Source organism: Uranotaenia lowii, chromosome 2 (genome assembly GCF_029784155.1).
Source record: "Uranotaenia lowii strain MFRU-FL chromosome 2, ASM2978415v1, whole genome shotgun sequence".
NCBI classification, from domain to species: domain Eukaryota; kingdom Metazoa; phylum Arthropoda; class Insecta; order Diptera; family Culicidae; genus Uranotaenia; species Uranotaenia lowii.
The window spans coordinates 393,540,294-393,551,864 of NC_073692.1; the positions used below are offsets into that span (position 1 = coordinate 393,540,294).

At 32.5% G+C, this 11,571-nt stretch overlaps 1 long non-coding RNA gene across 1 annotated transcript; it reads right to left on the reverse strand.

Moving 5' to 3' along the window:
- Positions 1-882: 882 nt before the first annotated feature.
- On the reverse strand, positions 883-2,120 carry LOC129743726 (uncharacterized). Its single transcript, XR_008736666.1, has 3 exons — positions 1,992-2,120; positions 1,598-1,922; positions 883-1,528 (listed from the first exon to the last, which is right to left on the reverse strand). It is a non-coding gene; the product is annotated as an uncharacterized LOC129743726 (long non-coding RNA).
- Between the last annotated feature and the right edge of the window lie 9,451 nt (positions 2,121-11,571).

Here is an 11,571-nt window from a genome sequence, read left to right on the forward strand (position 1 = left end):
GGAAAATATAGGGATCGAAGGTTGTTAATTGATCCTTGGAAGTTTCCTACTAACAATCTTTCATTCATTCCTCATTGACTACTAGGACGAGGACGGCGCCGTTATTGATCATTTTCGAAGAAAGAGCAAGAGTTTTGTGTACTGAAAAATTACCTGCTGGTCCCAAGCACCATTCTTTTAGCCCTTGCACTAAACTCATGGCTTCCATCAATCACGAAGTAGCCACCATGCATTGGCAAGGTACACAGCAAAAATTGAATCGTCTAATTTTACATCGAAAGCGATGCAAATTATTGGACCATCGCTTAAGCCACAAATTGACATCGTCATCTAAAATAACATTACGACATGTAAAAACACAAGCGATGGAAATATTTATCGATTGTGATTTCACATCGATCGATGTATGGCAGAAATTGAAATTTACATCGCAATTCATTTATATTTAAACTATCATACCACGGTATAATGTAGCATTTTGTTCAAATTATGTTCATTTGAATGAGAATAAGGGACGGAAAATAGACAATAATGTTATTCATGAGAATAGTTTAGGGCATAATATATAAACTTATTAAAAAGATCGACTTAAATGTAGTAATTGTTTTTAAAATTTTATTTGTTGTATAATGTGTTTTTTAATCCAAAATCGTAAAAATTTCAAAAAATATCATTCAGAATTTGGTAAATAAACCTCTTATGTCTAAAATTAAATCATGTTTTTATAGGTTTTTCTAAAATGGATGGAGAGTATAACTAGCGCACATCGAATTGTGTTGTTGTTATATTAAATAAAGTTCTAATATTTTTCATACCCACAGACTCATCCATCGAAAACAATTTATTCCAGTTAATCAAGATATTTAACAATTTACCGTTAAACTTAACCTAATTTTTTCTTTATTTATGATGACTTCGCTTATGAGGTTTTTTTTTTCTAAACCCTAGATTTTAGTACATAACATTGATTGGGTTAATGAAGTGTGTATTTTATGCCTGGATAGCATATGCCATATATGAAATACAAAGTTGTTTTGATAACTTTTAAAGCAGTTTTACAGTTTCATACGACGTAATATAAGCTCACGCGAGATGTTGTAACTATTGCTCACCTCATTTAAAAGTATCTGTATCAATCAGTTTGAGTTTAATTTGTTTTTTTTTAATTAACTAAGTAATAATGTTTTTTTTTTTATTTAAAAAAAACATTGAAAAAAGTGCTTCTTTTAAAAAATAAATTTTCACTTCTTTCATGGTATACAGCTATTGAGGCGACGATTCACAATCGCACAAGAAAAAGTTTACCTTAAGGAAATCAATTATCGTCCGTTAACCTGCTTCCGGTGCCAAATTACTCCATAGATCCGGTCATCTTTCTGTTCATCGAACCGGCCAATTTAGGCACGCACTTTTTAAAATATCTTTTTAATCGCTCCCAATTGACGACAAGTATTGATTGATTTTTTTGTTTCTGCAACATGCCATTTTTAGGAAAGTTCTTTTCATGTTCTGAGGCCCAAATTTTCAACTTTATAAAACAGAAAGAAGATATTAATTAATATGAAATGAGAAACATGAACAAAACAGCGAAACTTACGTGTAGGTATTGTAAGGACAATAGTTATCTTCAGGTTCCGAACAGTTTAAATGCAGCTCGTTTCTTCTAATTGTATTTGCTGCAAGTGATGACCGATGACAATGCTCACTTAGTAATCCAAGAAGATTCGTGAACTACGGTGACTGAAAGAAAGCTTTACGGTTCTGGCGGATTACAAGCAGTTCCATTGTTCATTTACCCTTGGGTTTATGAAAAGGAATAATTTTACTTGCCTTTTTCCGGATTATGTCCCAGCAGTAAGAGCTCGTGTAACTTTGCAAGTAAATCCATTATGAATCAGCTGGCTAGTTCTGTTATTCCGAATCTGAAAATGCATTCCACATGACAACAGGACCACAACAGGACGAGTGACTAAAACTGCAGCAAAACTTACCTTATTTCCAGTAATTGGAGGCTTTTGGATCAGCGACATGATAGTAGGAATTAAATCGAAAATAAAAAATACAACGGACCTCTACTTGACTGTTTGTTTTCTCCACCAATATTTTTGTTTGTATGCCAAGTTCTAGCGTAATATTTCATAACGAAGTAACTAAAAATCAACATACAAGGTAAAAGATAAATATTAAAAATGTTGCTAATTAATATATATTATAAATTGTTACAGTCAATTTTTATTTTGGAAAACTTTTGTATTCGCCTTTCTGAAACGATAAGAGCTTTGTTGTTGTTGAAGTTGGTATGGATTGAACAGAATAGGTCGGTATCGATTTAAGTAAAGGGCAAATGCTTCGTGTTTGGACAGCTCCAACAGCGCCCAGGAAAAATATTATTGATTTTAAAAATGTTTCTAAATTTTCATTTTGATAAATGTGTGTAATATCAATAAACGTAGGTCTTCAAATGTTACTACTATTTCACTAATAATTCGATTTGTTTATATTTGGCGCATTTGCCCTGTTAATAAATCGATTCCGAAGATTTATTTTATTCTTTTGTGGATTTTTTTTATATTTAAATCAAATAAACCTTCTTCGAAGTTGAAATTCTCAAAAAAGGTAAATGTTGCTTTTAATTTCTAATTTCGTTTCAAAGCTGTGAAGACTTGCATAGTCGATTCGAAGGAACCCAGATTCTAACTTAAAGAATTGTCCTGTCGAAAGAATCCAAAAGTAGCTTTGGATTTAAACAAATAAAAATGCTCGAGGAACCTGAACCAAACTACAAAATTAAATAAATGAATTTTAAGGATTGTTCGATTAAATTTTCAAAGAGTTTTGCTTTATTCTTTCTAATCAATAATTTAATTCAAATGAATGAGTTCGATTTGAATAATGAAAAATCTTACCTTTACAGCTACCGAAGAAGAGTCTTGATGGAATCTGGTTTCTCCAGAATTTAAAGTTTCCAAAGTTCCTCCAGAATTTTTGGTAACACAGTTATCATGTACACCGGAGTACCGAAAAAGAAATCTGAAGTATTTTTGCTGTTCCGAATAAATGCGCTGTTGATTATTTTTGGCATCCCTTTCGTTTTTTGTGTCTCCTGTTGTAAGTACCACTTATCCTTACTACCTATATGTTTCCAACTTCTATGCAAATTGATATATTCTAGATTGATTCTTACTGTTAGAATCTAACTGGTTCTTTGACACAAATGGTTGCAATAAACTTATTGATTCGACTTAAACTGTTTAAAACTGATGCAATAATCAACAATGTTCTCGTGGTTGTTTTTTTCTGTTCTACTAAATTTACATCTGGTCGATGTAATTTTCTGCTCCTTAATACAAATTTCAGATTGCAACACTTAAAAAGGAACTGTTTACCATTTAAAATGACAGGCTCAGTTATTTCTGTATAATTGTATGTTTTCAGATGTAAAATTCTATTTGATTTTATTTAACATCGCTAAATTTTACGACGATTTTTGCATTAAGTGTCGTGTAAATTTATTGATTTTTTGCTGTGTAGAACATGTTATGTTATCTGAAGTTGTCAATGATTGATCATATAAAAGCACTTCAAGCTCAATGATTTAAGGTTGATGTGAGTCAGGGGCGGTCCTAGAGTTGGCTCTTGGGGGGGAGGGGGGTGTGATTTTTCTAATTTTCAAAAATCAGTCAATAAGAAGGATCGTAAATATCTGGCGAAAAAACGTTTATTTTGGGAAACAGAGTGGAAGATGGAGAAGGGGGGGGGGGGGGGTTTAGGTTGGTTGCAGTTGAAAATAATAGTTGTATTTTGTAGGTTTGTAATTTGAAAAAAAAAATTAAAAAAATTGTGAAAACTTTTAACAAATTTCCTCAATCTACTTATTTTAATATCCTTTTATAAAACAATCTGCGAATCTTAGATGTAAACTGCGAGAATGTGTTGATAAAAAGTTAATTTTCATAGTATTATCATTTGGCAGTTTAAAAATTATAACTTTAACTCTTCGTTTTATAAAGTTACAAACAAGAAATGTATGGAAAAATTGAAAAATCGTATTTTATTTAAATTTTTTTCTAGATGATCATTGCCAACTGTTTCAAATAATTTTTTAAAAAATACAATCAAACAAATTTTTAAGAAAATATAAATCATGAAACGAAGGGTTAAGAATTATTTAAAGAATTATCGGATTTAAATGTCATTTCACAAATGAAAATAGACACGTATTTTCGTAGGACATGTGAAAAAAATCTTCAAGTTAACAACAATATTTGTACTGGGAAACTTCATATCAGGGTAAGACCCTCACCAAAATTTTATTGATTCTCATTTTGCAACGATTCCAAAACAACTATTTGAGAAAAGTGAAAAATCATATTCTAAGGTATGAAGCTTTTGGAACTTATTTTTTTTTAATTTCAAGCTCTCATACTAGATTTTTTTGGAACTGAATCCAAAGAAGAAGTAACTAATTTGCAAGGAATTATTTATGATAAAAGTGAAAAATCGCATGTTTTCTTCATGCTCTCAATATTTTGAAACTTTATTGAAAAAGGTTTTAATTAAATAAAAACATATTGAATAGAGAGCTAATTTTCGGAAAGTTTAAACTATTTCAATATATCAGTGAAAATTCATAATCCATGGCAATTGAAATATCCAAACATTGAGATTCAGAGTAGATTTTTTAACCTAAATTATTAAGCTGGATTTCTACTCGTTATTTTAAATATTATTGTGTGGATGAGCTTAAAACAGCTTCAGGTGTGAATCCTGAAATCTAGCCATGTTGTTCAAAAATTAGAAAAATGTCTTCTATTTTTTTTTATAATTTCAATAATAATGTCTCAGCACAACTTTATCGTAACCATTTCTTACTTAATTAACATAATTTTAAAAGTTTTCAATTAAAGAATGAATTTTTTTTATAAAAACTATTGATCATTATTAAATTGTGAGAACGGCTCAAAATGTGTCAGGCCCTTCGAGCCAAAGGGGTATAAGTGCATAAAAGCTAATGAAAGACGTAAAATATCACAGTAAATTAGCCTTGTAAAGAAAAATAAATGATTTATTTAGGAAAATGAAAATCGAATCTGTCCAGGTGCACATTTGGGGGAGCGAGGTAGGGGTTGCCAAATGTCCACACTTATGCACGGAGAGGGAGAAGGTGGTAAAAATCTCTCTGTCCACGTGGTATCTGAACGGCCCAAAGACAATTGAATACTTAAAGGCTCAAGTCTTTTTTAACTTCTAAAAAGCAATCGAGATATGTTGATCCATCATACACGGAGCCAAACCGATCTGCAATAACTCGTCAGATAATAAAGTTATATTCATGTTTTCGACTGGGAAGATATTTTTAGATAATAATTTTTGGCTTTTAACGGTCTGAGATTTTAATCAAACAATGTGGATTTCACATAACACAATATTCATAATTCAAAAAGTACGTTGAAGTGCGACCATAGGAAATCGGATGAAAAATAATCTATCCGGTTTCTATCCGGTTCAAATTGTACGATTTTAAATTGAAAAATTGGACTGCAAATGTAAAAACAACAATACCGCCCACAGAGCTGCAAATACTGGACACCTAGCCGTTGGATTAAAACGATATTGACAATAATAGCAGACAGTTAAGTAAGTTTACATATTTTAGAATAGTTCACTAACAATGCTCAAAATTAATTAAATTAAAATATACTTCCAGTTCCCTTGAGGAAGACCTTGAAAAATGGTCGATACGTCGGGTATTTCAAATAAAAAGTAGTTTGATTAAAATCTCAGACCGTTAAAAGACAAAAATTATTATCTAATAATGAAGTTTTGATCGAAACAAGTGTGCAGCTATTTATTGAACATTGATTGTTATCTATTGATGAATTGGTGAACATTATCAAAAAAATTATCAAACTGTAGCTAAAGTTTTAACAAAATTAGTCTGAAAAAACCTTTTCACTAAATTCCAAAAAGCGAAAACCACTCATGAGCATTAAACATAACTTTTCAGTTTAGCGATACGTTGTTTGATGACAGAGATACGCACGAAATTAAATTGCATGTTTCGCATGATCAAAAAACTTTTTGCCGATACACCATACTGAGGGGTGAGCCCAAACTTTTGATCGATAACTTAAGTAGCTATTTTATCTGTTTAAAGCACTATGCAAATTTTTAACACAAACTAAATAAATGTGTTTTGATATTTTTGAAAAAAGATTCAATTGCAACTCGAATTTTTAAATTCGGTCCACTGATCTGTGAACTGATCTGGTTGAATATAAAGTGGGAATTTTCCAACTTTAAGAGCAGTTAAGTCATATTAATCAAGTTAACATATAAATTTTGCCTAAAACATACGGAAAAGGGTTTGATCATCGACTTTAGAATCAGATCAAAAGAAATGCAATATGTCATTAGAAGACTGAGATATGACCAAACAAATTTCCCTTTTTTTTGAGGAGGTGATTCCAAACTTATGGCCGGTAGCGTATATGGTCAGCAAATTCTAATTCAACGCTGTAAGAACCTCAACAAAAGTTATTTGGTGAAATTCGTTCCAGGGAATTGTAAGTTACATATGTTTTAGTTTGGCGGACCGACTTTTTTTTCAATTTTAAATTATCAAGTGATTCATAAATTCTTTTATTGAACAAACACCCCCACGGAGTGGAAAAATTTGAGAATTCGAAAGTACACCTACTAGGAAATGTTCATAGTTTTTATATAAAATCCAGCGTTTGCGGGTATTTCGTAACGGTTTTTTGTCGCTAAGGGGGGGGGGGGGGGGTGATCTCCCCGATCACCCCCTCCCCCCCCATAGGACCACGCCTGATGTGAGTAGTCAACTTAGCTAAACTTAGCAAAATTATTTACAACGCTCTCAGTAACTAAAATATTATATTTTTAGAATCTGTTCCAGTGATTATATAGAGCATGGGTGGCCAAACCATGGCCCGCGGGCCACATGTGGCCCGCGACCAACTTTTTGTGGCCCGCGACCAACTTTTTGTGGCCCGCGACCAACTTTTTGTGGCCCGCGAAGCTCATTTTGGAAAAGACATGTTCTAAGAACTGGACGTTTTTTCTTATTCTTCATATATCATTTGGATGAATATATCTGAATCAAATCTAGCTTGATTCAAAACAAGGATCTGAAAATATCTTTGAAATGATAAAAACCAAAGGAATAAAAGTGTATTAAAACTAATTTCGAGAAAACACGCTTTTAAATGTGTGTGGCCATTTTCCATACGTTTTTGGAACATTTGCAATTTTCTGTCGAACGTAAATTAAAAATCTGAAAAAAAAATCACAAAATTTAATTTGAATCTTGAAGAAACATTTGGCATTATTTACTCAAAATGGAAAATTTTTTGCAGTTATACTTCTTTGGCTCTAAGGGCCTCATATGATTTTTCAAATAAGGTTACCGTCACTGAAAAAAATTATTACAATTACAATTTTTAAAATATCAAAATTGTACGGTATTTTGAACTGTAAATTTCATCACACATTTTTCAAAGTATTCCGATTGAGTTTTGGTGACAACATATCATTAATATGAAGAGTGTTCAAGCGGACTCTAGTTTTAATATTGAGGAGTTTGGATTGCCTCAGAAAGATAGTAAGACACTATCAATATCGCTTAATTTTTTTTTAAATCACCGAATCATATCGACATCATTATTGAAACTATACTTTTACAACAACTTCAACCATACGTAACCTGAACTCTATTTCAAAACCTTCGTTTATCCATAAAAATTTAAAAACTTTTACGAATTATGTAACTTATCGAAAGTTTGCTCTGTAAATTTTTCTGATTTGTATTTTTTTACCCAGCTATCCAGAAAAGGGTATAATTATAAAATTGAACCGAATCCAAATATATTTTAATTGGCAATGTGATTTGTATTTGTGAACACAAATAATGAACAACTAGAAAGATTTTACAGTTGGGTAGTATAATTAAACTAAAATCGGTTTGGTGCGGACAAATCTCTCAGAAGAACGACTTTTTTTTTGCGAAAGTTTTCCTTAAAGAAGGTGCAATGATTATAAAACAATCAAATTCGTATTAATCCTGTTTTAAGAAGTCTTTCCCAATACACTTGTCAAATCAAGATACTGGAGAATTAAAAAAAAAAAATGTATTCAGTTGATGTTAAGGTCCGTACTTTGTAAAATCAATATTTTTTATGATATAACAAAAGTTCATTAAAAACCCCGATTTTATGTTCCCTATGATTCATTCATCGGTGCAAACTCAAGTTCGTTGAAATAAAAATTCTTTTGAGTGTCAAACTCTTGTGACCGTTACTTTTTTTCAACAATTCCATTCTGCAGTTTTTCCTAATTTGTCTATCGGATTTTTTTTAATGAGAACGGTGAACTTGAAAACTTTGGAAAATGGGCGGTCATTTTTTTTAAATTTAATATCCATAAAATTTACTTGATGTCTATAGTAGTTACTCGATTTTACATTTTTGGGATGAATAAACCGAGGAGGTTTTAAATCCCATGAAAATAAACATAAACTGGGAGGGATAATTAATTTCATTGCATAATATTTCTACAATTTTTCAAATGGAGCGAAATAAGTAAAAATTTGCAAGTAACAAAAACTTATTATGACTTATTAAGATGAATCTATACTCGATGTGACCTAGGCAAATGTTTTGTTGTTTGTTGTTTTTGTGGCTTTTTCAAAAATCTGTTATAATTTTTTTATGAATACTCAAGAACTATTTGTTTTTGTGGCCCGCCATCCAATCTCATTTCTGAAATTTGGCTCGCTTGTTGGAAATGTTGGCCACCCATGATATAGAGTGTCGAATTTTGGCGTTTTTTTTTTGCCTTAAATTTCTTCCCGGTCCTTAATGTTTCTTCACTTTATCCGAAGTTTATTTGAAACAGCGATCCTATCTGCTCTAAGTATGTCGTCTTTTATGAAGGGTATTTCTGAACACACTCGAATTGCGAGCGAGCGTATAAAAACTCTACTTTGGCGTGTTGAGTTTTTTTTCTTTATAACACTTTCTATTTTTAAAATTTAAAATTTTTGAATTTTCAAGGTTCAGCAAAAAAAAAACAATCAATGTCTTAAGAACAATCCAGAGATTTTTTAAATTCTAAATTGAAATAAAAAGTTAAAATATATCTGGAAACTCTTCCGTTATCAGCCGATAGACGCTCCCGGAAGAAACTTTTCCGACACAAGTAGGAGGATGCACACAACCAAAATCCATGTCAATAAATCGAAAGTATCTCCAAAGGATTTGACAAGGTGGAAGAGGTGGAGCACATTCTACCATTTCGTGAACCCTTTTGCCCATAGGACTGGGAAATTCTTGAAAAAGATTATTTGTGAAGGAGTATGAGGTGGCTTGAAAGTTTTCCTGCATACCCATCACCCATCACTATTGTGCTGCTGATTCTGCTTCTGCCATATGGAGCGAAATTTTGTTAGTGTCACAGAAGTTTGAACGATGGTCCGATCCGTTTGACTCCCTTGGACGACAACTGATGGCGCGGGATCCGTAAGTTGTTTCGCAAATTTCTGCTCTGTAAGGTACCTACCAGGGCTAAGAAGACGAGCAGAAGTTTAAACGAGGACAAGTCCGTCCTGGGATCTCTCTTGTGCAAGATTTTTGCACTGATTGGGTGTGATTTGGGCAAAGCCAGAGCCATGTCGAGAAATGGGTCCAGATTTCGAGCAAGATGAACTGAACAAGCAAAACGGACCAAATGTTTTGTTTATGTTCCATGTTCCATTCCGGCCTTTTTCTGCTGCAGAGCTCTTTTGGTTTGGCTTGGCTGGAGCCTCGCTGATGAACTGGAACCACATTTCTCCTAAACCACGAGAAGTGGATCTTTCATTCATGCTGCTTCTGCCGCACCAATCCGTGTGAGGTGTCATGTTAATCAAAATTTATACGCTTGTAAAACTGCGGAAATTTGCCATTCTGCTGCATCTTGGGTGCTGTTATTTCGAGCTCTGGGAGGAAATGTTTGTGTTTTTTTTCCATTTTCTTCATAAATGCGATTGCGGCGAGATTTGATCCCGGGAATTGTGCAGTTTCAGATAAAATACGATTACAAGCGAGATCAATGATGCTGCAGATCCGATAACATGCACAATTAGCAGAGCGCTGCTCAACGGGGAAACTTTCCCGAGATTTGTAATTTGATACCATAAAACAGTGCGAAAGAGTAACGGACACTACGGTACTGGAGAACTTAACTGATTTTGAGCATCAATATAACGTTGAAAGCAAAGACATTCTTAATGGTAGGAAATCTTTCTGTGTGGAAAGAGCTCAACAGACAGTTTTTTATGCTTCAATGTAATAAACGGAAATATTTAAGCTCGCTTTGAGAATATTTCGTAATAGAAAATATCTTCAGTTATTTTCATAAAAGTTTTTCTATAAAAGAACTGTGTATGTTGACTCTTACTTTAAATTAAGAAAAACTACATCTTCAACATTTCATTTCATATACAGCAATATCTTCCTTCTTTTCGAAATTTGGTTTTTGGTATTTGCGAAAATCATAATTTTCTTCTGACAGTACGGTTCACATGTGGCAATAATTTCGAATTGCAAACCTTGCTTATTTTTTTCCCAGAAAACACAGTATGGAATGGCAAAAAATTGTTTCATTTTGCTACTAGATACGATAAATTTTGTTTGTTTATTCTTTAAACATGTTCGTGACAAGGATTGATAGTTGTTAATTTTTTGTATATTTGTAATTGTTAATATTATTTTCCCTGTATTCGCTCTTTCCAACAATGCTTCGTTCAATTGTGTTTATCTGGATGTAAATTAACTGACCGAATTAATAACAAGATATTCACATTCTTCATCCTGTGGGAATGCGGATCACAATTTAAGATTCTCTTCAGATCAATTCTGATGAACAGGTAAATTTGTCAAACTATTCTTCTGAATTTGACAAATCCCAACAAACATTTTGGCTGATTTAGAATGACAACTCGAACGAAAGCTGAGATAAAGCACGTTTGCTGCGTGTGCTGGAATGGTTTTAATTTTCTATTCTTTATATTTTTTTACATTCATAGAAAGATTATAAAAAGAACTAGCTTTACAAAAAAAAATTGAGAAAATATTAATATTCTGAATAACTGGTAAATTTGAATTTCCAACTTGTTAGTGAAATTGCTTTACAAGTAGATGGTTTTAGATTTTTGAAATTTGTTTGGTTAGTTTTGAACGATTATCTTAATCAAATCCATATAGATGCAAGTAACGACAAAATTATGCCTCAAAAATTATCGTTTCATATTTTAAGTAGCATGTTAGAACGCTTACATGAAATTTTCAAGAGAAATGCTTGAAAACGTGCGAGGAAAAACCTATATACATAAGTCCAGATTTGGTCTGCGAAAAAGCCAAAAAATGAACTAGCCCAACATACATAAAATCGCACTTGAAATGATATCTCAAATCGTTAACAATGTGTTAAGGGGGGGGGGGGGGGGGGGGGGTAGGGTCTAACGGGTAAAAAAAACACCATTTTCACGAATTGCTTTTTAGAGCTATCGTT